The sequence below is a fragment of the Stegostoma tigrinum genome, chromosome 34 (assembly GCF_030684315.1).
Source record: "Stegostoma tigrinum isolate sSteTig4 chromosome 34, sSteTig4.hap1, whole genome shotgun sequence".
Lineage (NCBI taxonomy): Eukaryota > Metazoa > Chordata > Chondrichthyes > Orectolobiformes > Stegostomatidae > Stegostoma > Stegostoma tigrinum.
In genome coordinates this window covers 5,770,522-5,797,773 of record NC_081387.1, presented here as the reverse complement: position 1 = coordinate 5,797,773, position 27,252 = coordinate 5,770,522, and the positions used below count along the sequence as shown (strand labels likewise).

At 43.6% G+C, this 27,252-nt stretch overlaps 1 pseudogene; it reads left to right on the top strand.

Moving 5' to 3' along the window:
* LOC132206192 (saoe class I histocompatibility antigen, A alpha chain-like) overlaps positions 1-27,252 on the top strand; it is a 40,984-nt pseudogene that overhangs the window by 12,746 nt on the left and 986 nt on the right.

The window sequence follows — 27,252 nt, the reverse complement described above, 5'->3', positions numbered from 1 at the left end:
ACGGGGGTTCTGTCTTTGTTTTTGTTGAAGGGAGAGGACATGAGGGCAGAGGTGTGGGAAATGCACGCAATACAGTCAAGAGCATTTTTGACCACTGAAGAGGGAAAGTTGCAGTCCTTGAAATAAGAGGACAGCTTAGGATGTTCAGGAGATTTTTTTATGGAAGGGGAAGGGAGGTCTGAAATAATTAGGGGTTGCTGGGGAAGACAGGTGGAATGGTGATAGGTGAGTTCAAGTAGGCAGTGGTAGAGATTGGTCGGTGAGGTGGGAAGGGCTTTTTTATTGGGGAGGGGGAAGGGAGCTCTGCCCCATTTCTGAAGAAGGGTCCTGACCCAATACATCAAGTTTCCTGCTCCTCTGATGCTGCCTGGCTGCTGTGCTCTTCCAGCTCCACACTGCATTATGTCTGACTCCAGCAACAGCAGCTCTTACTGTCTCTTATGGAAAGCATGGATCATGTTTCTGGGCAAACCTAGAATTATTACTTATCACAAGTAATCAGGCTATTACTGACTATTGGTATATAAGTAACTAAAACTCTAACCCATTAATCCTTGAAACACACATAGCTAGACAAATAGGAAAAATAGATCTTTGAAGGAGGTAGAGAATATCTGGAAAGTCAGTTCAGTAGGTTTTGCTTTCTGATTCCGATGTTGATATCATTCTACGTCAATGAGCCAGACACTGGAGTTCAGTTGTATTTCTCTGGATGTTACCAATAGATTGTTAGAAGTACAGAGTGACTCATTCACTTCGTAAATGTCCCTGATTTCTCACTTCAAAAGTCATAGCCCACAGCAAACACAGTGGGAAAGGTAACTGGTTTTCTTCAAGTTTAAAATGAGCTGTTTTTGGACTGTTGAAAACAGGTAGCTTCAGCTGGGGAGAGCATCAAACCATTCTTCTACATGTGTGTCTCTCTCTATAGCTGTGTCTGCGTAACTTCTGACCTGCTAAGGTAATTAAAAACAGATCAGCTTAACTGGTAAATGATTCTTCGATTCCTGATCATCTGCACATTGCAGAAACATGCAGCTATCAATTTCCTTGTGACATTATGCAACTGTCCTGGAAAGTTCCCACCCACAGCCTCCGACCTCATTGTTCCCCAACCCCGCACGGCCCGTTTCTATCTCCTTCCCAAAATCCACAAACCTGCCTGCCCGGGTCGACCCATCGTCTCAGCCTGCTCCTGCCCCACCGAACTCATCTCCACCTATCTGGACTCCATTTTCTCCCCTTTGGTCCAGGAACTCCCCACCTACGTCCGTGACACCACCCACGCCCTCCACCTCCTCCAGGACTTCCAATTCCCTGGCCCCCAACACCTCATTTTCACCATGGACGTCCAGTCCCTGTACACCTGCATTCCGCATGGAGATGGCCTCAAGGCCCTCCGCTTCTTCCTGTCCCGCAGGCCCGACCAGTCCCCCTCCACCGACACTCTCATCCGCCTAGCTGAACTCGTCCTCACCCTCAACAACTTCTCTTTTGACTCCTCCCACTTTCTACAGACTAAGGGGGTGGCCATGGGCACCCGCATGGGCCCCAGCTCTGCCTGCCTCTTTGTAGGTTACGTGGAACAGTCCCTCTTCCGCACCTACACAGGCCCCAAACCCCACCTCTTCCTCTGGTACATTGATGACTGTATCGGCGCCGCCTCTTGCTCCCCAGAGGAGCTCGAACAGTTCATCCACTTCACCAACACCTTCCACCCCAACCTTCAGTTCACCTGGGCCATCTCCAGCACATCCCTCACCTTCCTGGACCTCTCAGTCTCCATCTCAGGCAACCAGCTTGTAACTGATGTCCATTTCAAGCCCACCGACTCCCACAGCTACCTAGAATACACCTGCTCCCACCCACCCTCCTGCAAAAATTCCATCCCCTATTCCCAATTCCTCCGCCTCCGCCGCATCTGCTCCCACGATAAGACATTCCACTCCCGCACATCCCAGATGTCCAAGTTCTTCAAGGACCGCAACTTTCCCCCCCACAGTGGTCGAGAACGCCCTTGACCGCGTCTCCTGCAACACATCCCTCACACCCCGCCCCCGCCACAACCGCCCAAAGAGGATCCCCTCGTCCTCACACACCACCCCACCAACTTTCGGATACAACGCATCATCCTCCGATACTTCCGCCATCTACAATCCGACCCCCCCACGCAAGACATTTTTCCATCTCCACCCTTGTCTGCTTTCCAGAAAGACCACTCTCTCCATGACTCCCTTGTTCGCTCCACACTGCCCTCCAACCCCACCACACCCGGCACCTTCCCTTGCAACCGCAGGAAATGCTACACTTGCCCCCACACCTCCTCCCTCACCCCTATCCCAGGCCCCAAGATGACTTTCCGTATCAAGCAGAGTTTCACCTACACATCTGCTAATGTAGTATACTGTATCCATTGTACCCGGTGTGGCTTCCTCTACATTGGGGAAACCAAGCGGAGGCTTGGGGACCACTTCGCAGAACATCCTCCGCTCGGTTCGCAATAAACAACTGCACCTGCCAGTCGCGGACCATTCCAACTCCTCGTCCCATTCTTTAGATGACATGTCCATCATGGGCCTCCTGCACTGCCACAATGATGCCACCCGAAGGTTGCAGGAACAGCAACTCATATTCCGCTTGGGAACCCTGCAGCCCAATGGTATCAATGTGTACTTCACCAGCTTCAAAATCTCCCCTTCCCCCACTGCATCCCAAAACCAGCCCAGTTCGCCCCCTCCCCCCACTGCACTACACAACCAGCCCAGCTCTTCCCCTAGCCCCACTGCATCCCAAAACCAGCCCAGCCTGTCTCTGCCTCCCTAACCTGTTCTTCCTCTCACCCATCCCTTCTTCCCACCCCAAGCCGCACCCCCATCTACCTACTAACCTCATCCCACCTCCTTTACCTGTCCGTCTTCCCTGGACTGACCTATCCCCTCCCTACGTCCCCACCTACACTCTCTCCACCTATCTTCTTTACTCTCCATCTTCGGTCTGCCTCACCCTCTCTCCCTATTTATTCCAGTTCCCTCTCCCCATCCCCCTCTCTGATGAAGGGTCTAGGCCCGAAACGTCAGCTTTTGTGCTCCTGAGATGCTGCTTGGCCTGCTGTGTTCATCCAGCCTCACATTTTATTATCATTGTCCTGGAAAGTTCCTGTTTTTAAAAACTGTTCTTTCTCCTTACACTCCACAGTTTATAGAGATATAATGATACAAACAATGCAGTCTTTACAAAGTTTTTGATCCCATGTTCTGCTCTAACCTCACTGATCTATGTAACTGCTGTCCCATTCCATTCAGAGGCTGTCTATTGTTTGTGTTCTCACCCTTTCCCATCACAGTTCAGCCTGAAGTGTTCATCTCCAGGAGTGAGCCCAATCGTCAGGACAAGCCGCTCACTCTCTCCTGCCTGGACACTGGATTTTATCCTGTAGGCATCGAGGTGACCTGGCTAAGGAATGGAGAGTTCATGTCTGAGATACAATCCTCAGGGGTTCAAACGACCATGATGACACTCATCAGATCCATAAAATTATTGAAATCAGTGTTGGAGATGAGGATCAATATTCCTGTCAAATTGAACACAGCAGCCTGGCACAGCCTAAGTTCTAACATTGGGGTAAGGAACTGGAGTGTGTGTGTGTGTGTGTGTGTGTGTGTGTGTGTGTGTGTGTGTGTGTGTGTGTGTGTGTGTGTGTGTGTGTGTGTGTGTTTGTAAGTGTGTGTGTGTGTGTGTGTGTGTCAACAGGTTTAACTCTGTTCCACCATTCAATGAATTTATAGAGTTCGTCATCACAATTTCATCTAGCATCATAGAGATTCAAAGTACACAATTTAGTCTACTCTGGTATTCAACATGTTTGTGGCTGGTCGTCATCATTGAATTCTCTTGCCTCTCTACTTCTAAGGAGCCTTGATTCCCTGAGTAACCTAAACACCTCACGGTCCTAGGCTTAAGGATATTCCACAGTGAACATTTGCAAAGCCCTGGGTAGGAAAGTTTCAAAGATTCACATATCTGTTTGTCAGAATTTTCTCTTCATCTCTATCCGAACTGAATTCCCCTTAAATATGAAGGACAAACCAATGTGTTATTATGATCTGAGCTATTGGACAGGTTATATCCTAAAAGGAAATCTGACTTGATGGATCATGTTCTTAACATTTTTATCATTTATAGTGCTGGATACAGGCCGAAACGTATTCACATGAGCCCACAGATCACCTATAAATAGAACACAATCTTATTACACACAAGAAACAGAAACAAAATTTGGATGACTGAGACAGAAAGATATTAACACAAACAACAAAACAAAGTTTCAACGAAAACAGAAATTGCTGGAGAAACTCAGCAGGTCTGACAGCATCAGTGGAGAAAGAGCAGAGTTTTCTTCAGAAGGGTCACTGGACTCAAAATGTTAACTCTGCTTTCTCTCCACCAATGCTGCCAGATCTGCTGAGTTTCTCCAGCAATTTCTGCTTCTGTTTCAGATCTGCAGTATCCGTGGTTCTTTGCTTTATATTAAAACAAATTTCATCTTGCTTTCCGAGGCTATCTTTTTGCAAATACTCAATTCAAGAGCAATTTCACTGCCAGCTTAACACCTCAGTTTTCACTTACACAAATCCAACCACTCTTTCTTTGATCAGCTGAGACTTGTCTCAGTGTTTGTCCCTCAATCTCTGGACAGTTCTGGGAGCAATTCTTTGAGCAGGATTCGCTCACTTACTTCAAGCCCTGGCCATGCCTTGGCCCATTGCAGTCGCTTTTGATTAAGCTCTTGGTGGATTGTACCATCGTGCTTCTTTTGTAGCAGTGCCTGAACTGTCATTTGCCTCAATACTCAGTCAACAAAAATGAAATGTTGTTTCCCTTAAATCCAGACCAAAGACCTGTTTATGACCAAGCCTATGGGTGTCTCCTCAACAATGCAAATGAGTTGAAACAATTCCAAAGGATTTATTAAAATCTTTCAGGGTCTGCACAAAGCATTAAAAAAGGTGATAAGGGCTCTTGTGGCACAGTGGTAGTGTCTCCACTTCTGAGCCAGAAGCCTGGGTTTAAGCCCCACCTGCCCTAGAGCTGTGCCATAGTATTCCTGGACAGATTGATTAAAAAAAAACTCAGTCCAGTTAAAGTTAGAACTCAATTCAGTGCAGCCTTCATGCGCTCTGTTCTAATTGACTGTGGCATCATCTCTCACCGACTCTAGGCAAACTGTTGATCTAGCTGTCTCACATTTTGTGCATGAAGCAGGATCTGATAAGTTCTCATTGTACATCTTTCCTCTCTGGATGTGTGCTGAAGTTGGTAAAAACCAATTTTGTTTTCACAATTCTATCATTAAAATGTCCATAAGCTTTCAGGAAGATTGCATGTTCCTCAGAACCCTATAATATGTTAATTTTGCGTCCCCCGTCTTCTGTAAGAAGCACCAATTTTGCAACTTTAGCTGATAAAGCAATCTTAGTTTGACTTCTTATTCAAAGAAAGAGAATCCTGCAGAAACTCAGCTGGTCTGGCATCATTGGTGGAAAGAGAGAAACAAAATCAAAGTTTCACTTCCAATATAAATCTCTTCAACTTATGAACATTTCCCTCTCCATTGAAACTACTCAAACTGCTGAGTACTCCAGTATTTTCTCCTCTGGCTCAGGCATAGAGACACTATCACTACACCTTCAGAGCATTGATTGGAACTTTATAACCTTACAAAATTGAACAAAGTGAGCTCACTTTACTGCAATCAGAGACAATGGGAACTGCAGATGCTGGAGAATCCGAGATAACAAAGTGTGGAGCTGGATGAACACAGCAGGCCAAGCAGCATCTCAGGAGCACAAAAGCTGATGTTTCGGGCCTGGACCCTTCATCAGAGAGTCTAGGCCTGAAACGTCAGCTTTTGTGCTCCTGAGATGCTGCTTGGCCTGCTGTGTTCATCCAGCTTCACACTTTGTTATCACTTTACTGCAGTCATTTTGTTCCCCATCGCTTTGAAGTTTGATGTGAAAACTATCCAGTGATGCTGCCCCCGGGCTGTCCATTTTTACCCTGGGTATTGAGCAAGAGCGGCACACAGGGACATCGGGGAGAATGAGAACTGAACTGTCTGGGAAGGTAACCCCCAGGATTGGGGCAACGCAGTGTATACTCCCATCAATGGGATCTTTAGTGACTACACCGGAGAGTGAAATCAGGTGAGGGTCAAACCAGCATTTCAACTAATCCCATCAATTTTCAATGGGTGGGGTCAGTTAAAACTTTCCCCAATCAACACAGAGCCTAGAATGGATCTGGAAACAGAGACAACCCTGACATTACTCCATTCTGTTTCAGAAATATTGGAAAACAACTGAGGACACTCCCATCTTAGAAGTGTCATTTCATCAGTAATCATTCTACTGGCTGTTATTTTTGGGATAATCAGAATAATCATTTGGAAAAGTCCATGGATAGTTAAGAAACAGGGAGAGGCTAATGTATAACTATGGCGACAGAGTGAGTGTGCGGGGGAACGTCCAGTATTGGAAGTACAGGGCACTGTGCTGAATGGAACTGATTGAATTCCCACACACATATACACATATATAAACACACCTTGCTCCCTGTCTGATTTTCCCTTTGTGTGATTGGCCCAGACCAGGTCTAATATTGATCATTAAATCCACCACGCACGCACACATCCTCACTGACTGAATACCAGTCTCCATTCCCTCACACTTGTTGTGTTCTCACTCTCAGAGAATCGATTATTCTAATGGACATTTATTTTTTTTCTGCTGATTCACCAAATGGGACCGACACAACAGCTCACAGTAAGTAACTGAGGGAACAGGAACAAAGACAAAGTTGCTGGAAAAGCTCAGCAGGTCTGGCAGCATCTGTGGTGGACAAAACAGAGTTAATGTTTCAGGTCCGGTGGCCCTTCCTCAGAACAGGTTAAGAGTATACATGTGATGACGCCGCATGGCACTGAGTGTGGATCTCAGGATGTGGTGAGAGCAGCTGTCCATGGAACCTTGAACATCATGGAGATATCTGTGATCCTGGAAGGATTCAAAACATGAGGGATGAAACTTGAGATGGAATCCACGTCGGGTGAGTCTGACCCAGAGGCAGTCACTGAAGAATGTGATTTGGCTGTGGAAATGAGTTTTGGCAAATATCTGGTCAAACACCAGGAGTGAGAGTAAAATTAAAGTTTGTGGGCAAGAAGAGAGATTGGAACGTAAATCCCGTCGGAGTGAGGAGCAGAACTTCTTCAAGGTGGGCATGCCTGGAAGAAATGTGGCAGTGGGTTAAATACTAAATAAGAACCAAAAAAGAGGGAACAGTGTTGGGAATGATTAGACGGAATTGGAAGGTGTAGAATCACATTCTCCTGGGGATAATACTGTGAGGTTCACTTGGGACCCTCACTCTCCACTCCCTCTGTGCTGTGGGAGTCTGTTTAGTTAAGGTTGGGAAGTTGATTGAATCCTGGGCCCAGGCAATGATAGGGAATATCTCACACTCTCTGTTTTTATGTTCTATTACAGTACTTACAATCTGTTTTTATTTTCTCAGCTTCTGAAGTCTCAGTTCCAGCTTCCTCCATGATTCAATCAGTGACATTTTGATTTTTCTGATATGGATCCAATTGTAATTTTCAGCGTTTGCCCCATTGCTCTCATTACATTCATGTGAACAAAGGAAATAGGGTCAGGAGTAGGCCATTTGACCCTTAAAGCCTGCTCTGACTTTCAGTAAGATCATGGTTGATCTGATTACTGCATATTCCCAACTACCCATGAAAACCTTTCATCCTCTTGTTTATGAAGAATCTATCGAACTCTGTCTTAAAAATACTCAAATATTCTGCTTCAATCGCATTTTGAAGAGAGGACGTTTCCTCTTATAAGAGTATCTGAAGCTAGGAGTCGATATTTCAAAACAAGGGGCCACCCATTTAGGACAGAGGTAAGGAAAAGCATTTTCTCACAAATGGGTGACCATCCTGTCCAAATCTACACCTGTCAAAACCGATCAAGATCTTAATAAAAGCCCAAAGAACTGTGGATGCTGTAATTCAGGAACAAAAGCAAAGCGGCTGGAAAAGCTCAGCAGGTCTGGCAGCATCTGCAAAGGAAAAAACAGAATTAAAGTTTCAGATCTGGCCACCCTTCCTCAGGAACATTGCTGTAGGTCTGGAGTCACATGTAGACTAGACCAGGTAAGGATGACAGTTTCTCCCCTGAAGGACATTAGTGAACCAGATGGGTACATCCAACAATTGACATTAGATTCCCAGTCATTGTTAGCTTCTTAATTCCAAATATTTATTGAATTCAAACTCTACCACCTGCCATGGCAGGGTTTGAACCCAGATCCCCAGAACATTTTCTGCGTTTCTGGATTAACAGTCCAGTGAAAACACTATAGGCCATTGCCTTCCCCGGTGTTTCCATCCAGTGTCAGCAATGTCGAAGAGGTCTTCAAGGAAGGTTCTCCTCATACTTTCTCAATGTCAATAACTTCCCCAATGACAAACCTCTGTCTTGCTTTTCAGTAAACTTTATCATCCTACTGTTCACCCTGAAATATTCCTGAAAAGATCAGCTTCAGGATTGGATCCTCTGACACTGGAACCGTGACAGCTATGCTTCAGTACCTAACAGCTCAGCTTTTAAATGAATTTTGGTGTCAGGATCTTGTTTAATCACCTGATCTTCATTGGCAGTGTCAGGAAGCTCAGGGCTAAGTGATTGCATTTCAGATTATGGTCTAAATATGTGATTCCTATTTCCATCACACACTATTTGGCTCTGAACAGGTTTTCACTGCTCTAACAGTGGGGTGTGTGACACAAGAATTCAGGCTCAGTTCCCTGAGCTGATGTTGGTGTTTCACTGAGTAATCTTTGGGTTGCTTTATCCAGGAGCATATCCCAGTTCCATCTTTCCAGAAACACCAGCAGAATGGAACTTCCAGATCAGAGAGTTTGTTCATTTAAATGTTGAAATGTATCTGATTTTGCAATTGGTTGTAAAGTTTTAGTCTGATTATCTGACTTTTCAATGGATTTTATTTAATTGCTGTTTTTAATAAAATTGAAATAGCCTTTACAATATACAGAAATACACGTGACTTTCTTATCAAGTTTTTTTTTCCTGATATAACATAAAAGAAGTTTTATCAAGTTTGATCTTGCTAAAACCTTTAAATGTAAATTGGATTTCACATCAAGTTACCTGACTTGCAATATTTTAAGGTAAAAGGCTCTTCAACATGTCACACAGTGAAGAGCATAATTGGATTGTTAAAAGCCGGGCAGCTTGAGTGTAGCTGGGGGCTGATGGATTTGGACATTGATATGGAGAAAATCCCTCTCCCTCCCCTAGGAAATCAGACAGAAGAGCTCTGGAGATGGAGAGGAAAACAAGGCATATTTTAGTTCAGCAGCAAATAGACTTTACAGGATATTTGTGCCAGACAGCGCTGAATAATGGCAACTTCATAGAATCCTTGCAGTGGTGTAGCAGGCCACTTTGTCCATCAAGTTCACACTAACCCTTCGAGGAACATCCCACCCAGACCCATCCCCAGGACACAATGGTCACTTTAACACTGTCAATCCACCTAATCTGCATATCTTTGGACTGTGGGATGATTCCGGAATGTTTTTTCTCCAAAGGCCCAGCTGTTGAGAAGCCCTTGTATGAAACTCTCTCATCTCTGCTCAAGTGCAGAGAGTCAAGGTGCTTGTCATGTTGAGCCACCAGGCCATTCCTCAGGTGAGGAATGAACATCTCTTCCAGGACAGTGTCACCATGGGCCTGAGGTGGTCCCTGTGTCACTGAAGATCACGGAGTGAGTCCTTGAACTGTTGGAGGTTCCTCGGTCCTCGACAGATCAGACTAGTTTATCACACACTCTCCTAGTAACCCCACACCATCATCTTCATAGTTGTCCTTTGTGCTTCCCTCAGACCAAGAGGGGATTGGAGACAGAGAGCTGGTGATCTGATTATCATCCCAGGCTCAGGACACTCCCCACATTTTAACCCTGAAGGTGCAGCATGAGGACAGGAGTGAGAGTGCCACATCACCTGCCCTCTCACCCCAGGTGCTCACCTTCCTGTTCATCTGGATGTCACTCCCCTTCCCCCTCTAGTTCAGTTACCGTCTCACTTCCCTCTGTGACCTGGGGCTCAGTGACTGCTCCAGGTCTCCGTTGAACTCCCTTGACTGCTGACCCTAACCACCTCACAACTAACTGCCCCCCACCACCTCCAGCCGGTGTGTCTAAAGACAACACCTGTCAGAGGAAAACATTGGCAATAAGATTCCTCTTCATCTGTCACATCCCAGAGGCCCGTGTGCTCAAACCCGGTTGAAACATTCAGCTGGTGACCCTGGCCTTTCCTCAATCCAATCCTGGCTTGGTCACCAGTTAGTGATGTATTTCTGATTCCCAGCAACTCCCTGGCCCTCTGTTCACACTCATTCAGATCCTTCAGAAAGGACACTCCACCCCCAGGGAATGAACACTCCAAGATATTAAAAACCACCGAACTCTAAACACACAACATATAAACATCACTTTGTGCTTCCTGGTTGGTTTGGGGAAAGGTGTTGGGGAGTTGAATGGTCTTAACTCCCCCAGTTGACATTGAATTGAAGCTCAACAACTGCTGATCCCAAGAGCCACAAGCTACTGACTGAATGAATTAACCCTTTCTTGTGAATTAATTGAAGAAGAATATGCTCAAAATCAACCCGAAACAATTATTTATTAATTACCAACCACAATTATTGGTATTTGTAGTTAAACGCTCATGACAAGCAGTAACAGTTATTTGCCTATGTAAATAAGCCCCAGTTAGAAAATGTATTCATCGAACAAGAATTCACAATGGTTACTTTGATTTCAAAACACATCTGTTCAGCTTAAAATTGAATAAATAGAAAATAGTAGCAAATAAATAGAGATTTTTGTCAACATAAAAAAGAAAGTTGCAAAATTTATACATATATGTACATGATCACTAAAATCGTTGACACAAAGTGCAAAATTGACCTATTTCTTATAATATGAAATATGCCTCTGAGTCACTTCAGGACAATTGCTTCATTTCCAGTAAATCATTGACCAACTGAGGCCAGTGAAGATGAGAAAGTGAGGGAGAAACCATCCATGAAGATCCCTCTGATGGTGACACTGCTCACATTTCTGAGATGCGATGAAAGCATGACTTGAGAAGGTCCAACCTGAAGAATCAAGATCCAAAACTATGGATCCACTGAGCAATCTGTGGAAACACAAACCCAAGAAAAAGCAATCTCAATCCTCAAAGAACTGGGTGTGAACAAAGAGTTGTAAATCTGAGTATCTGCAGTGACATGTTCACCCTGGAGCAGGAGAATCCCACTATCCCTCAGTGACACTCCAGGAAAGTGCTGCAATAGCACCGAGGAAACCCACAAGATAAGAAATGGACAGACAAAAGGGTATCACTTCAATGTGTGGAGGGGAGTGAAATTAGTCTGACAGGTTTTAACAGTGTCTGGGAGGGAGAGGCAGGCTCAGGAGGGGAGTGAAATTCTTAAAAATATCTCAGTGGAGGAAAGCTAAAATATCTCTTACAGGATCATGAATGACCTTGAACGGAGACATCAGAATCTGAGAAAATTAAAACAGAATGTGTGAAATGGAGCAAAATATAAAATTACAGTGTGACATTGTATCTTGTATCCAGCGAATGAGAAAGAATCTTTGTCAACATTAACAGAACAGTGCAGAAGTGGATGGTGAATGAGTGGGGATTGAGGGCTTTTAAGGTAAAGGAGTGGGGGATAAGGAATGGAGAGTGAGGGATTAATGAGGGCACTTTGGAAAGGGAGGAAGTAGGGGTATCGGGATGTGTATGATAAGAGATTGGGGGTTGAGGGATTGGAGATGAGGGGAGTGGACATGTGTCATCCTGAGAAACTCCCAGGTGAACATATTGCTATATCTTTTTCAAACTTTTCTGATTCATTCCCAACATTCCCCTCAGGCACTTACTGTGAGTTGTTGCTTGGTCCCACTTGGTGAATCTGCAGAAATAAATGTCCATTAGAATGGGGAATAATCCATTCTTAGAGAGTGAGAACACAATGAGTGTGAGGGAATGATGATTGTGAAAGAAATCCTCAATCCCACACTCACCTCCATGCTTACACTTTACAGAGCCTCTGAAGATCTCTCCCATTCCATCGATTTTCAGTCAGTAAGGATGTGGTGACCACAATGAACAATATTAGACCCGGCCTGAAAGATCAGATAGGGAACAAGATATATTTATATGCGTGTATCTCTATGTGGGAATTCAATTAGTTCCATTCAACACAGTATCCTGTGGTCCTAGTACTGGAGATTCCCCACACTCAACTGGTCCCATCAGTTTTACATTCCTCTCTCTCTGAATTTTACCTCTGCAGGGTCTTTTCCAGATGATTATTCCAAATATTGTAGTTACTGCAGTGACTAATCCAATTACAATTACAGAATGGGAATGTTACCACACTGTTTTCTGGGATTTCTGAAACACATTGGAATAATATTAGAATTGTCTCTGTTCCTGGATCCTTTCCCAGTTTGTGCTGATTGGGAACAATTTAAACAAAACCCATTCATTTGAAATTGATGGGATTGGTTGAAACGCTGGTTTGGCCCTCACCCGATTTCATTCTCCAGTAAAGTCTCAAAACATCCCATTAATGGAAGTATACAATATTTGGTGTTGGAATCCGGAATACGAGAGAACCATCATCAATTAGAGTGAGGTCATTTTGGAGTGAAACCAGAAAGCTCTTCTTCACGGAAATGGGGGTGTAAATCTGGAACTCTCAGCAAAATGCTGCAAGTGCTGAGAGTCCATTGAGTGCTTCCAGCCTGCGGTCAGTGAGGTTTTTGGGGACATGTGATAGATTGGACCGGGCCTCATTGGGACACACACGCACACACACACGCACACAAACACGCACAAACCATACTGATAGAGTTTGGACACTGCCAGATGTCTATGTTCCATTCAACAGGAGTGTCCTATGTACAGGACTCCTGTATTGTGAAGAATGGGTGGATTTTTGGGACCTGATGCCATGTCTGCTGGATATAAAGTGCCATCCCTTTTCGGGGAAAAAAACCAGCTCATGGATCCTATGAGGGGTCACACTTCTCAGCATTGGATTTGGCCAGTGTTAAGGGATAGGACAGCAAGGCTATGAGTGAGGTAGGTTAGGGGTCAGTACCCTCAGTCTTTATTATTGTCCTCAGGTTTAAGGTTCCTTCAACTTGTTTGGATGAGAGTGGGGTTTGCAGTGAGATGAGCTATGTGACTGTTGCATCATGGTCCAGGAAGCCATTCAGCAACAGGGAATAGGAAGGAATATAGTGCAATACAATCTCATGAAGGTGATTGACACCATGCTCTGAAGCTGAGATCCCAAATGGCTCCATTGTCCATGTATTACCATGGTCCAGGACATCTGCTCAGGACTAGACAGGAACTTGTAGTGGGAAAGGAAAGATCCAGTCATCATAATAAAACAAAGTGCTGTGGATGCCGGAAACCTGAAACAAAATCAGAGAGTGCAGGAAAAATTCAGCAGGTCTGGCAGCTTCAGTGGAGAGAAAGCAGAGTTAATGTTTCAATTTCAGTGACCCTTTAGCAGACCTGAAATAGCTGGGAAATGATAGGATTAATGCTGGTGGCAAAATCAATGGCTATTTGCTTATTGGCCTGGTATAGACAGCAATCCAGAATGAATGGCACACAGACATACTCTGCACCAAAACAGTAGAAAAAAGCAGCCAGAAGCCTCATTATAACCTTGATGCAATACAACCAAGTTGACCACTTTAAAGAGGTCATACAGTTCTTAGTGTGATGAGGAAACAACAAGTTCTTAATAGTCATTATAGCAACTTAAAGTAGAACAAAGTAAAAGTATACTAATACTGAACAAATATTGGATGAGTTCTGATCTAAGTTAGCTGTTCATGGCTTACCAGATAAAATTATTATAGATATTGGCCTTGGTTCCACTCAGTTCCTAAATTTGATGAAGCAAAACATTAACAAAAACAGCTTGAGTCCTCCTTACCACTGGAATCAAGAGCAGCTTTAAGATCTGTAAGGATAGGTAAGGGGGTGCTGCAGAAATATTCAAAGTACAAATAAATTAAAACAAAAAACTGTGGATGCTGAAGATCTAAAATAAGAACAAAAATTGCAAGCAAGACACAACAAGTTTGGCAGCATCTGTGGGAAGAAAGCAGAATTAACACTTGCAATCCAGTGTGTCTTCATTTGAACTATTAGCCGGTAGGAGGAGTGGTATTTATACTAAAGACAAGGTTGGGGAAGGTGGACATGGAGTCCAGAGATGGATGTGAAAGATTTAGGTAACCAAGGAGAAGATGGATAGCAGGCCTGGACAGAAGACTAGCTGTTTAAATAATAATATGAGCTAAGAGAAGGAGAAAATGGACGAGGTTGTCGTGAAAGCAACCAATATAATGTGATGACAGGGTGAGGCGGAGGTGAGAATGAGCGATTATACTTAAAGCATAACAGGAACAAAAAAACAGAAGTTGCTGCAAAAGCTCGGCATCCGTGAACTCTATCCCCAGTTCTTTCGGTTTTTAAGAAAAAATCAGAGTTAGCGTTTAGGGTCCGGTGGCCCTTCCTCAGAACAGATCACGTCATAACAGGGCCGAGTGTTGGGTGGGTAACATGGAAGAATGGAATTAGTTTCTGAAGTTATTGGCCTTGATGTTTGGTCCTAGGGGTTGCAGTGTCCCCAAGCAGAAAATAAGCTGCTCAGAAATAAAGTTGCTGGAAAAGCCCAGCAGGCCTGGCAGCATCTGTGAAGAAAAAAATCAGAGTTAACGTTTTGAGTCTGATGACCATTCCTCAGAGCAAAAATTATGAACTGCTGTTCTTTGAGCTGTGCTGAGGCTCGCTGGAACCCTGCTACAGGCCTGTGACAGAAATGTTGGCAAGGGAGCATGGTAGTGTATTGAAGTGGCAGGCAACAGGAAACTCGGGGTCATTTTTACAGACAGAACCTAGGTCTTCTGCAAAGCAGTCACCTAGTCTGTATTTCATATTGCCCATGTCAAGGAGACCACATTGTGACCACAGTAGGCCAGGTTGAATTAACCGTAAATGAATTGCTGCATCATCAGGGAGGTGTGTCTGAGGGCCTTGGATATTGAGGAGGAAGAAAATAAACAAACGCAAATTATACCTTCTGCAATTTTTTAGGGAAGTACTGTTGGGAGTGTGAGATGGTATTAGGAATGGTGGAGAACTAGACCAGAGTAACACTATAAAATGCTTTCAAGGAGGGAATGGGAATATGCGTCTGGTCATGGTATCCCACTGAAAGTGACAGAATGGCTGCTGACAATCCTTTGTATGTGGAAACAGTCAGGGCTGCAGATGCTGAAAGCCAGAATCAATAAATCTAGATCTAGCAAAACACAGCAGGTCAGACAGCATCAGAGGAGCAGGAAAGCAACATTTCAGGTCAAATCCCTTCATCAGGACTGGCGAGATAGAGGGGAGCCCAGAAATCCCCTGGTAGGGTTGGCGAGAGGGTTGGTAGATGGTAGATGGAGATAGGTGCATGCAGTTAGGGGGTTATTGGGGTTTGTCAGTGGGAATGGTGGAACAGACAGGTGAGTAGAAAGATGGGCAAGTTTGGAGTGGAGAGATTTTGAAGCTGGTGACGCAGGTTGGAGGTTATTATAATTGCTTATTGGGAAGAGTGGAGCAGATATGTGAATTAGAAGATGGACAGGATGTGGGGGGAAATGTTTTGAAACTGATCAAGTCAATATTCACACCATTGGGCTGTAAGCTCCCAAGACAAAATATGAGATGTTGTTCCTCCAGTTTACATTTGACCTTGCTCTGGTAATGGAGGAGGCCAAGGATGGACATGTCACCAGGGGAGTGGGAGGGGGAGATAAAGTGGGTGGCAACCAGAAGGTTGGGTTTGTTGGTGTGCACAGAGTGCAGATGCTTCGCAAAATAGTCCCGAAGTCTGCATTTGGTCTCCCCACTATTGAGGACACCACCTCGGGAGCAATGGATACCATAAATCAGATTAGATGAAGTGCAGGTGAATCTCTGTCAGATTTGGAAGGATTGTTTGGGGCCTTGGACAGAGGTGGGAGTGGAGGTGTAGGAGCAGGTATAGCACCTCCTGCGTTTGCAAAGGAGAGTATCAGTTGTGGTGGAGGTGTTGGTGGGGAGTGTGAACACATCAGATCCAGAAAGAGATTGAGATCAGTGCTGGAGATGAGGATCAACACGCCTGTCAAATTGAACTCAGCAGCCTGGCAGAGGCTAAGCTCTCCCAGTGGGGTAAGGTACTGGAATGAAACTCTGTAAATGTAACCTAAGAGGAGTTTGCCAATTGACTTCTTAACACCTAAATCAGAGTCACTGTGGAGGGAAATTAATGAATGAGGTTTGGTAATTAGGACTGGTCAATTACAGGTGAATTGCAGTGTTGAAATTCAATGTTGTGGCTGTCGCAGACATAATCAGGTTGAAAGAGGTAGTAAGAACCACTGATGCTGCAGTCTGAGATAACACAATGTGGGGCTAGTGGAACACAGCAGGCCAGGCAGCATCTTCTTCAGAGAAGGGTCCCGACCCGAAACGTCAGCTTTCCTGTTCCTCTGATGCTGCCTGGCCTGCTGTATTCCTCCAGCTTACAGCGTGTTATCTCCAGCTGAAAGAGGATTGTGATTGGTTAGTGAATACCCAAGATTGGGGGGGGCTTTTATTTACATCTGTGATGTAAGTATTGCTTGTAAGGTTGACATTTATTCTCCATCGATAGTTGCCTTTCAGAAGTGGTGAGCTGTCTTCTGGATCTGCTGCCATAAATGTGGCATGGATACATCCACAGTAGGGTTCAGGATGAAGTTCATGAACTTTAACCCTGCCATGGATGGAAGGTGGAATATACAGGTTTTGAAGCTGCTGTCTAAGAACCTGCGATGAGTTCCTGGAAATATATTAAATAAAGAAAAGGAGGAAGGGTGTTGCTGTTGATTAAGGAGAGTATTTTTTGATGGTATAAGACTATAAACCCAAGGAGGAAAGTCAGAAAAACAACAGCAGATTCCAGTTATCTAGCTATTTTAATGTCATGAATGGTCTCAAAACACAGGAATGTTATTGGGAAATATTTAACACTAGCCTGCAAAAGCGCATGCAGTTAAGGTGGTAGGTTTTAAGCAGCAACATGAAGGAGTAAAAGGTCAGGGGATTTATTTCAAAGGAAATGGAGTGTAAAAATGTGAAGGTTTTGCTAAAATTGTACAAGTTCTAGTTAGACTACGTTGAAACATTGTCAACAGTTTTGGCCCCCAATCTGATGGCATTCGAGGCAATCCAGAAAAAATTCACTGAGCTGATCCCAGGGATAAATGGATTGTCTTAGAAGGAAACCAATGAACAGTCAAAGACTGTTATTATAAACAGATAGGAATTAGAGAAGAAAAAGAGTGTTTGAGGGACCTTATGGGCATGTCAAATTTCCTGAGCCACCTGAGGAAGAAGAGGAGTTAATGTGCCTTCTTGACAGTCACATCTGCATTGGAAGTCCAGGACAGGCAGTCCATTATCGTCACCTCAAGAACTTGATGCTCTTCACCTTCTCAGCCTCAGTTCTGTGGATGTAGATGGGGTCATGTTCTCCTCCTTTCTTTCTGAAGTCAATGATCAGTTCTTCAGATTCACCAACATTGAGAAATAGATTGTTTTCATTGGACCATGGCACCAAGCTCTCAATTTCTCTTTTGTAGTTCAACTCATCATTGTTAGATACTCAGGCAGCTGGATCCTGTCTGAGTATGTTATAATTGACCTTATCCCAAATCAGAACCTTTGTTTCAGGTCTAACTTTATCCTTTTGTTCTTTTCCATAACTATCTTAAATCTGACTCAGTTATGGTCACTATTACCAAAATGTCCTCTTAGTGACACCTGTGCTACATGTCTGGCTTCTACACCCAGAACACTCAAAACAGTACCACCTCTTCTCTTGTAGGGTTTTCTACATGTTGGCTTAGAAAGCTCTCCTGGATACATTATAAGAATTCCACCTCCTCTGAGCCTTTCGCACTTAGTCTATCACAGTTGAAGTTGAAATCTATGACACTGAAATTTGTCTATATTTCTGTCCTCTATCCCTTCCCAACTGTTTGGGGTCTGAATTAATTCTAACTTTCATAAAGTAAGCCAGTCTGATTCCATTTCAACTTTTACTAATTGCTGTGCCACTGGACTGAACAAAAAGTGCTCGATCAGTATTCTGAGGAATTCAAGAATATAATGCATCAAATTCAGTAAATGGGAACACACTCTCTTTATTCTAAGTCTCCACCTTTTACCTTCCAAAAAAGCTCTCATCCTCTTCCTTCAATACTGAGATGAAGACTACCAAACATTGAGAATTTATCAACTTCCAACCTCATTAATTTCTCCAATACAATCTTATTACTAATGTTAGTTCCCTCTAACTCTATTCTCCTTGGTTACTTGGATCTTAAATTTTTGGAGACGGATGGTATCTTCCTCGGTAAAAACAAACACAAGGCACTCATTTAGCTTCTCTCCCATTTGTCTATTCCCATTTTTAAATTGTCTTGACCCTACTTTTATTTGTGTTGGGCAAGCATTCCCATCTTATATATCTGATAGGTGTTTACCATCTGTTTTTATCTTATTTTGCCCGAGTACATGAGCATTTTATTCCCCTGTTGCTTATCAGTTTTTGCATCTAATTTGTTGCATTCTACAAACGTCCAATACTGAGAATTACTATTATTTCTGGCAATTGTCTAGGCCTTTGCTTTTACTCTTACACACTCATGAAAGTCTTTTAATAGCCACAGTTGACTGACATCTTCTTTCTTCATAACAAGTTGACAGAATGTATAGTGGCTGCAAGTTATGGGATAATCCATTGCCTGTACAGTGTCATGCCTTTTAATTTATTTTCCAATTACACCTAAACGAATTCAGACCATAGGCCTTCATAATTTCCCTTATGAAAAATTTTAACACCCTTGCTAGAATGAACTACCACACTTGCAAAGATTATATAACATTCTACTATCTTAAGATCACTCACTCCTGAAGACTTTTTTTAAAATAACAAGATTATTAATTAGCCATTTTTAAAAACCACAAAATACTACACCTGAAATAATGCATCCTCTCATTGGCTCTCAACATACTGATTTCAGAAATCACCCTAAACAGACTCCAGAATCTAGTTCTTCACAGCTTCAGTTCTTAGTTGTATTTTTCATTATATATGCAGATAGAAGTAACCCACTGTGCTGTCCATATAACATATTTCTCTCATCTCCTGATTAACGCCATGCCACGTATTACCATAACTATTTAGAGACCTATAAATGAATCTAATTGATGTTGGCTGCCCCCTGAGGTTTCTTAGCGACACCTAAACACATTCCATATATTCCCTAGATAACAAGGTGTAGAGCTCGATGAAGACAGCAGGCCAAGCAGCGTCAGAGGAGCAGGTAGGCTGACGTTTCAGGCCTAGGCCCTTAAGGCTAGAAAGATCAGCCTTCCTGATCTTCTGGTGCTGCTTGGCCTGCTGTGTTCATTCAGCTCTACACCTTGTTACCTCAGATTCTTCAGTTCCTACTCTCTCTCCCACATACTTCCTATCTGAGCCATTCCCCTACTAGTCCATTAATGACATCACTTAGTTGCAACATCACCTTTATTTCCTACTAGTCATTTCTTCCTAATCTTCGAATTTCCTCGACTATTCAGTTCCCAGTCCTGATAGACATGCTGCCTTTGTTTTTATGATAACAATTAGATCATAGCAATAAGCTCTATTTGAACCTTTTAATTGATTGGACATAGCATTCACAATAAGGCATTCAGGTAGATTGCCATTGAAGTAATATTTTCGAAATCATTCCACTTTCAAACCAGACTTGATGCTCAGCTTTCTCTCTCCTGCTTTCTAGTCTTCCTTGCATCTTTTCTATTTCCTGTTATCAACATTATGTTCTTCCAATTAGGTCTGAATCCGCAATGGTCTGATTAAACCCAGTCCAACAGCACTAGCAAATCTCCGAGTGGGAATAGTTGAGGTGTATCTTGTCTAGCTTGTACAGGTTCCACCTTCCCCACAACTGGACTGAATTCCTCAAATCTGATGTCTTGCCTCCTCGGCTAGTTATCAAGACATGTATTGAAGCAATCAATCTTCCTGTTCGTACGATCACTTCTTACTGTTCAACGTCCTTTGCCTTAATCGGCCCGAAACTCATTATAGAATGACTACCGCCTTTAAGTGTTCCCCAATGAAAACGTTGCCCACTTCTGAAGTCTTGCAGTCTTTTCAAACTGAACAAAGATGTTGAAAATTTACTTCAAAACACTCTCGGAACATTTACACTTCTCTGTTCTTTGCTCCCACTATTCAAGAATAATTTAGTTCCAAGTTTTACTGAATGCAAACGCCATCTCTCCGCCCACACTCCTCATCTAACGAAAGGGGCTAAATAATAATGGCTAGTTTATATACCCAGAAGTCCCCGCGGTTGAGAATTTCCTCTATCCAGGCCACGCGTGCGGTGTGCAGACGCACTGCCTCTGGTTGGCCTCCTGTGTTCATCCAGCCTCACATTTTATCTGAGATGCTGCTTGGCCTGCTATGTTCATCCAGCCTCACATTTTATTATCTTGGAATTCTCCAGCATCTGCAGTTCCCGTTATCTCTGGCACTGCCTCGGCGTCTTTGGAGCATGCGCGTTGAGAGAGACGGCGGTGGGTAGTGTTGCATTCCTCGTCTCTCCGTTCACGAGCGGGCAGTGAGGGTGAAGATGTGGTAATGACAGGGGAGTATTAGAGCCGGAGGGTGGACGGGAAATGATTTAAAACATTTATTAAAGAATGCAAACCTTGACTAACAGATGGCTGCCTGCCGATGGAAGGATGGATGAAAGGGAGGGAAAAAGAGCAGACCAAGAATTCGGAAGCGGAGGGTCTGGGAAGTATTCAAGTTTCCGAAGATTGACTCAGTCTCCCCCCCACCCCGGTACAGTCCTTACCCACATATATTGATGATTCATCTGACGCCTTGCGCCAGTTTCAAAACTTGCAGTTTATCAGCTCCAGCCACCTCCTCTTTACCATGGATGTGCAATCCCTTTACACATCCGTTCCCCACCAGGAAGGTCTGAGGGCTCTCCGCTTCTTGATGGAGCAAAGACCTGAACCATCCCCACCCACCACCACCCACCTCCGCTTGGCCGAGCTTGTCCTCACCCTCAACAACTTCTCTTTCAACTCCTCTCATTTTCTTCAGGTAAGAGGGGTGGCCATGGATACCTGCATGGGCCTCAATTATGCCTGTCTCTTCATGGGGTATGTGGAACATTCCTTGTTCTGGTTCTATTCCGGCCCCCACCCACAACTCTTTCTCTCAAACATCGGTGATATCATCAGTGCTGCTTCCCCCTCATCTGGAATTGGAAAACTTCATCAATTTCACCTCCAATTTCCAACCTGCTCTCACTTTTTCACCTGGTCTATCTCTGACTCCTCCCTTCCCTTCTTGACATTTCTGTTTCCATTTCTGGAGATAAACTGGCCACTAATATCCATTACAAACCCACTGATTCCTGCAGCTACCTGGACTATACATCCTCTCAACCCACAGTTTATATACAGAAGATAGAACGGGGGCTGGGGATAAGGAGTCAACAACAGGAAGGGACAGAGAGAGAGAGAACAACAATCGGACAGACAAAGGAGTCAGTAATGTTCTGGCTGGGAGGGTGAATAGCTGTTAATGGAGACTATCAGTGGCTAACAATAGGTAGTGCATAATGGTAGACCATGATAACAAGGCCTGGTGTGTGGGGTAGGGGGCTAAGACATGGGAGAGTTCATCCTCTATAATTATTGAACTCTATTGAGAGTCTGGAGGGCTGCAGGGTCCCCAAGTGGAAAATGAGGTGTTCTTCCAACTTGCACTGAGACAGAGATGTTAGCCAAGGAGGTGTGTTAAAGTGGCAGACAACTGGAAGCGCAGGGTCTTGTGGACAGAACGTATATATTTGGTGAAGCAGTCGACTGGTCTATGCTTTGTTTCCCCAATGTCGAGGAGACCACATTGTGAGCAGCGAATGCAATAGACTAGATTGCATGGAGTGCAAGTAAAGTGCTGCTTAACCTGGTCGGTATGTTTGGGCTGTTGGATACTGAAGAGGGAGGAGGTAAATGATAGGGAAGGTGCCTTGGACGGAGGGGGGGGGATGTTGGAGTGAAGGAAGAGTGGATGTGATTTTTGTGGAGGGACCCATCCTTTTGGCAGGTGGACAGGGGAGGGGAATATGTGTCTCGTAGTGTCTTGGCTAGGTATTCCCAGAGTACATTGCCTTTTGGACAGTTTCTGTGCAATGTTTATTTTACGTACAGTGCTCATATTTCTGGCTTTCCTTTTTAATGCCTTGATTTTACTTGAGTAGTTGTAGATTGCTACATCTGAAATGGACAGATTTTTATTAAAGATGCCAAGGGGTATGAGCCCATGGCAGGGATATAGGTTCAGGCCACAAGTCAGCAATGAATGGTGGAATAGGCTAAAGGGGCGAAATGGCCTACTCCCATTCCTATGTTGATATGAGGTGCAATTGGAAACATTAGATTCGGTCCTCACCTCCAAATCCTTGACATATATTGTGAACAGCTGGAACCCAAGTACTGATCTTTGTACTATTCCTTGAAGCACAACCTACCAATATGAGAATGACCGTTTATACTGACACTGGTTCCTGTCTATTCACCAACCATTAATCAATGCCAGTGTGTTATCTCCTATCCCATGTGCTTTAATCTTTCTAACCAGCCTTCTAAGGCAAGTTTTTCAAACGTATTTTGAAAATTAAGTATACTACATCAATGGCTCCTTTTAAAATTCTGTTTTAAGGAAACTTCAACAATTTTGTCAGATAATTTTCCTTTTGTAAACCCATGCTGACCAGGTCCAAATCAATTTTCAACACCCAGGTATGTATTTATCTCATCTTTCACAATATATTCTAGCAGTTTTTCTATTACTAATGTGAGCCTAACACTTCTGTAATTCCTTGTTTTCTCTCTCAGTCTTCTTAAGTAATGGAGTGACATTCACTACTTTCCAACCAGCAAGAAAAGATAATAAGAACATACCAGTTATGTCTATAGCCACCTACTGCAAAAAACAACTGCACCTCCCAGTCGCAAACCATTTCCACTCCCCCTCCCATTCTCTTGATGACATGTCCATCATGGGCCTCCTGCACTGCCACAATGATGCCACCCGAAGGTTGCAGGAACAGCAACTCATATTCCGCCTGGGAACCCTGCAGCCATATGGTATCAATGTGGACTTCACCAGTTTCAAAATCTCCCCTTCCCCTACTGCATCCCTCAACCAGCCCAGTTCGTCCCCTCCCCCCACTGCACCACACAACCAGCCCAGCTCTTCCCCCCCACCCACTGCATCCCAAAACCAGTCCAACCTGTCTCTGCCTCCCTAACCGGTTCTTCCTCTCACCCATCCCTTCCTCCCACCCCAAGCCGCACCCCCCGCTACCTACTAACCTCATCCCACCTCCTTGACCTGTCCGTCTTCCCTGGACTGACCTATCCCCTCCCTACCTCCCCACCTACACTCTCTCCACCTATCTTCTTTACTCTCCATCTTCGGTCCACCTCCCCCTCTCTCCCTATTTATTCCAGTTCCCTCCCCCCATCCCCCTCTCTGATGAAGGGTCTAGGCCCGAAACGTCAGCTTTTGTGCTCCTGAGATGCTGCTTGGCCTGCTGTGTTCATCCAGCCTCACATTTTATTACTTCAAACACGTTGGGATGAAGACGACAAGGTTCTTGGGATTTATCCATTTTTAAGCTGCATTAATATCTCCAGTATGACCTTATGCTCTCTAGTATAAATCTTCTTCGCAATGTTAGTTCTCTTCAACTTCTCATTGTCAGTCATTACTGGGTCTCTTATTTCAGGAGACATCTGGTATATTTCTCATCGAAAATATACACAAACTTCTCTGCCATTTCTTTGTTCCCCAATATAAATTATCTATCACATTCAACTTCATTTTGATCGTGTGTTTTCGTTTTACATATCTATACAAGCTTTCACAGACTCTTAAATATTTTATTTGCCAGATTGAATTAATAATTAAACAGTCGCCCGGTCCTCTGTCAATGCATTCTATAAACCTCCCTATCCTTAGAATTACTGCTATTACGAGCAACCTTTTGGATCTTTCCTTTTTAATCCTAGGCAATCCAGAACTTCTGGATTGCCACAGTTCACTGACCTTTTTTGTGGTTTTGTAGCATGAAGGAATAGATGATTGCTGTAAGCCATGCAACAAACCTTTTAAAAACTAGCCATTGCCTTTGTACAGTCATGCCTTATACAGTATTTTTCCAATTCACTTCAACCATTTCTCACTCATGCCTTCATCATTTCCTTTATTAAAATTTAACATTTTTGATTCAGAATGAACTTCATTTGCATACATAATGTAACATTCTATCAGTAACGACTCACTCCAGTAGGTTGTTTAAGAACAAGATGATTATTTTGCACACTTGCATTACAAAAACTAGATTAAAATGAAATGCTCTAGTTGGTTGACTAACTCGACAAGCCCACCTCATTAAGTTGAGGAATATTGCACTGTGTAACTCACTTTCTAAATCCAAAGTCTGTCTACCATCTACAAGGCACAAGTCAGGAGTGTAGTGGAATACTCCCCGTATACTTAAAATACTCTTAAGAACACCACTTAAGTTTCAAATTATCCAGGACAAAGCAAACTGTTTAATTGTCACCACATCCACTCTCTCCACCTGCGATGATCCGTTGCACGATTGTGTACTATCTACAAGATGAACCACAGAAATTAAAGATCCTGAGACAACACCTTGCAAAGCCGTTACCATTTCCTTCTAGATTTACAGATACTCAGAAGCACACTATCTACTATTTCCCCTTGAAGGCATTCACTACTGTGATTTGGAACTGTATCATCATTACTTTTCTGAATCAAAATCCTGCAATTGCCTACCTCCTGGCATTGTGGATTTACCTATAGCAGATGGACTGCATATATTCAAGAAATCAGCTCACCACCAGCTTCTTAAGGGTCACTAAGGATAGGCAATAAACCCAAACCCAGCCAATGACACCCATATGCCATGAGGGAATTGAAATAAAATTTTGTCTTCCATTGTTTTTAGTACTCATTTGTTTTATCTAGTCCATCTGCAGCTTGAAGTCAGCCATGGTAGCTGTATTGCCCATGTTAGAACATACTCTCATCGCCTAATTAACACCATGCCCCACAGCAAGCATACCATGCCCCTGACAAGCTGGTATAAACCCACCCCAATCGAATCACCCTGTGAGGATGTCTGTTCCAGCCGGATTAAGGGTTTAACCCCTCCAGTTTGTACAGGTCACATGACAAAGAACCAGATTAAATTCCTCAGAAATTGGTGTAGAATGTCAGCAGATTTGGCAGCATTGTAGAGACCGAGGTGAGAGAAAGCAAAGACAATGTTTCGGGTCCAGTGACCATTTATCAGGACTAGTCATTTTTAAAAAAAGGTATTTCCTATGCCCATGAAAGGATGTGGGAGAGGTGGGGGCGGTTCATCGAGTAAAGATAGGTAAAGACAGAGCCCTGAGGGAGACGCGGGCAATCAGGCAAACAAAAGGATGGATGATGGTATGCCAAGAAAGGAGAAAATCTATTAGTAGGGACTATAAAGACGTGCAAATGGGTTGGCTGCACTGAAAGGAGCTGATGTGATGACAAGGCCTAGAGTAGAGGGATGAGGGATGTGGAGGAACATGTTTAGGTCCTACCATTACTGAACATGACATTGCAGTCTGAAGGCTACAGGGTCCCCAGGTGGTAAGTGAGATGCTGTTCTTCTGCTGTGGTGTAATTAATTACACTCCAGTTACACCTGTCTCTTTATGGGGTACATGAAATATTCCCAGTTACAATCCTATTCAGATCCCAATCTTGAACTCTCTCTCTGGTACAGCTATGACATTGTCAATGTTGATTCCCTCTCTCATCCAGAATTGTAAAAACCAGTTTCCAGTTTTCACCCTGCTCTCACCTTCAGCTGGTCAATATCTGACTCCCCCCTTTCTTGTCTCAACATCTGTTTTAATTTCTAAGGATAGTCTGGCTACCAGTATCCTCGACAAAAATAAAACCTGCTGGGAAAACTGAGCAGCTCTAGCATTAGATGTGAAGAGAAAGCAGAGTTGATGTTTCAGGTCCAGAAGAGTCACTGGACCCGAAATGTTAACTCTACTTTCTCTCCACAGATTCTGCCAGATCTGATTTCTTTTCTCCCCAACAATTTCTGTTTTAGTTTCTGATTTCTAGCATTCAGATTTTTTTTGTTTACTATCCACTCCATGCTCTCTGATTTCCACTATACATCCTCTCATCTTCTTACCTGTGAAGATTCCATTCTCCCAGTTTCTCCATCTGTTTCATATTTCTGGTTATCTTTGTAATTGAAGATCCTCATCTGTGAAACAATTCTCATAAACCTGTTCTGCCCTTTACTGCCTTCCAATCCTTCCTAAAGTGTGGTGCCCAAAACTGGACTCAGTAATCAAAATTGAGCTCTAACTGCTGTATTGTAAAAAATCCATATCAAATCCATGCTTTCATTTTATAAGTCCCTATTATCAAAGCCCTGAGCATTATTAAGTACTCTCTCCACCAATCCTGATACTTTTAATGATATATGCACAGAAAACCCCAGGGCCCTCTGTTCTTTACACACTTCCAAGTTCACCCTTTGTATTATCTCCGCATGTTCTTCCTGCCAAAATGAACACGTCTCATCCAGTTCTGGTGCCATGACAACTTTAAATACAGACAGCCTGTCAAATACCTTTTTAATGAACTTAAAAGCATCTGAATTAATTCTCTTTCACCATGGCCTCTGCAGTCCTGTCTTTTTATAAGTAGTATGTTAATTGATCCTTTTTCACACCTAAATATTCGATTTAACACACGTCCTCCAGTTGGTTACCCAAAAGCCGCTCTGAAAATCCAGCCCAAATGCATTGCAAAATCCTGTTCTCCACAT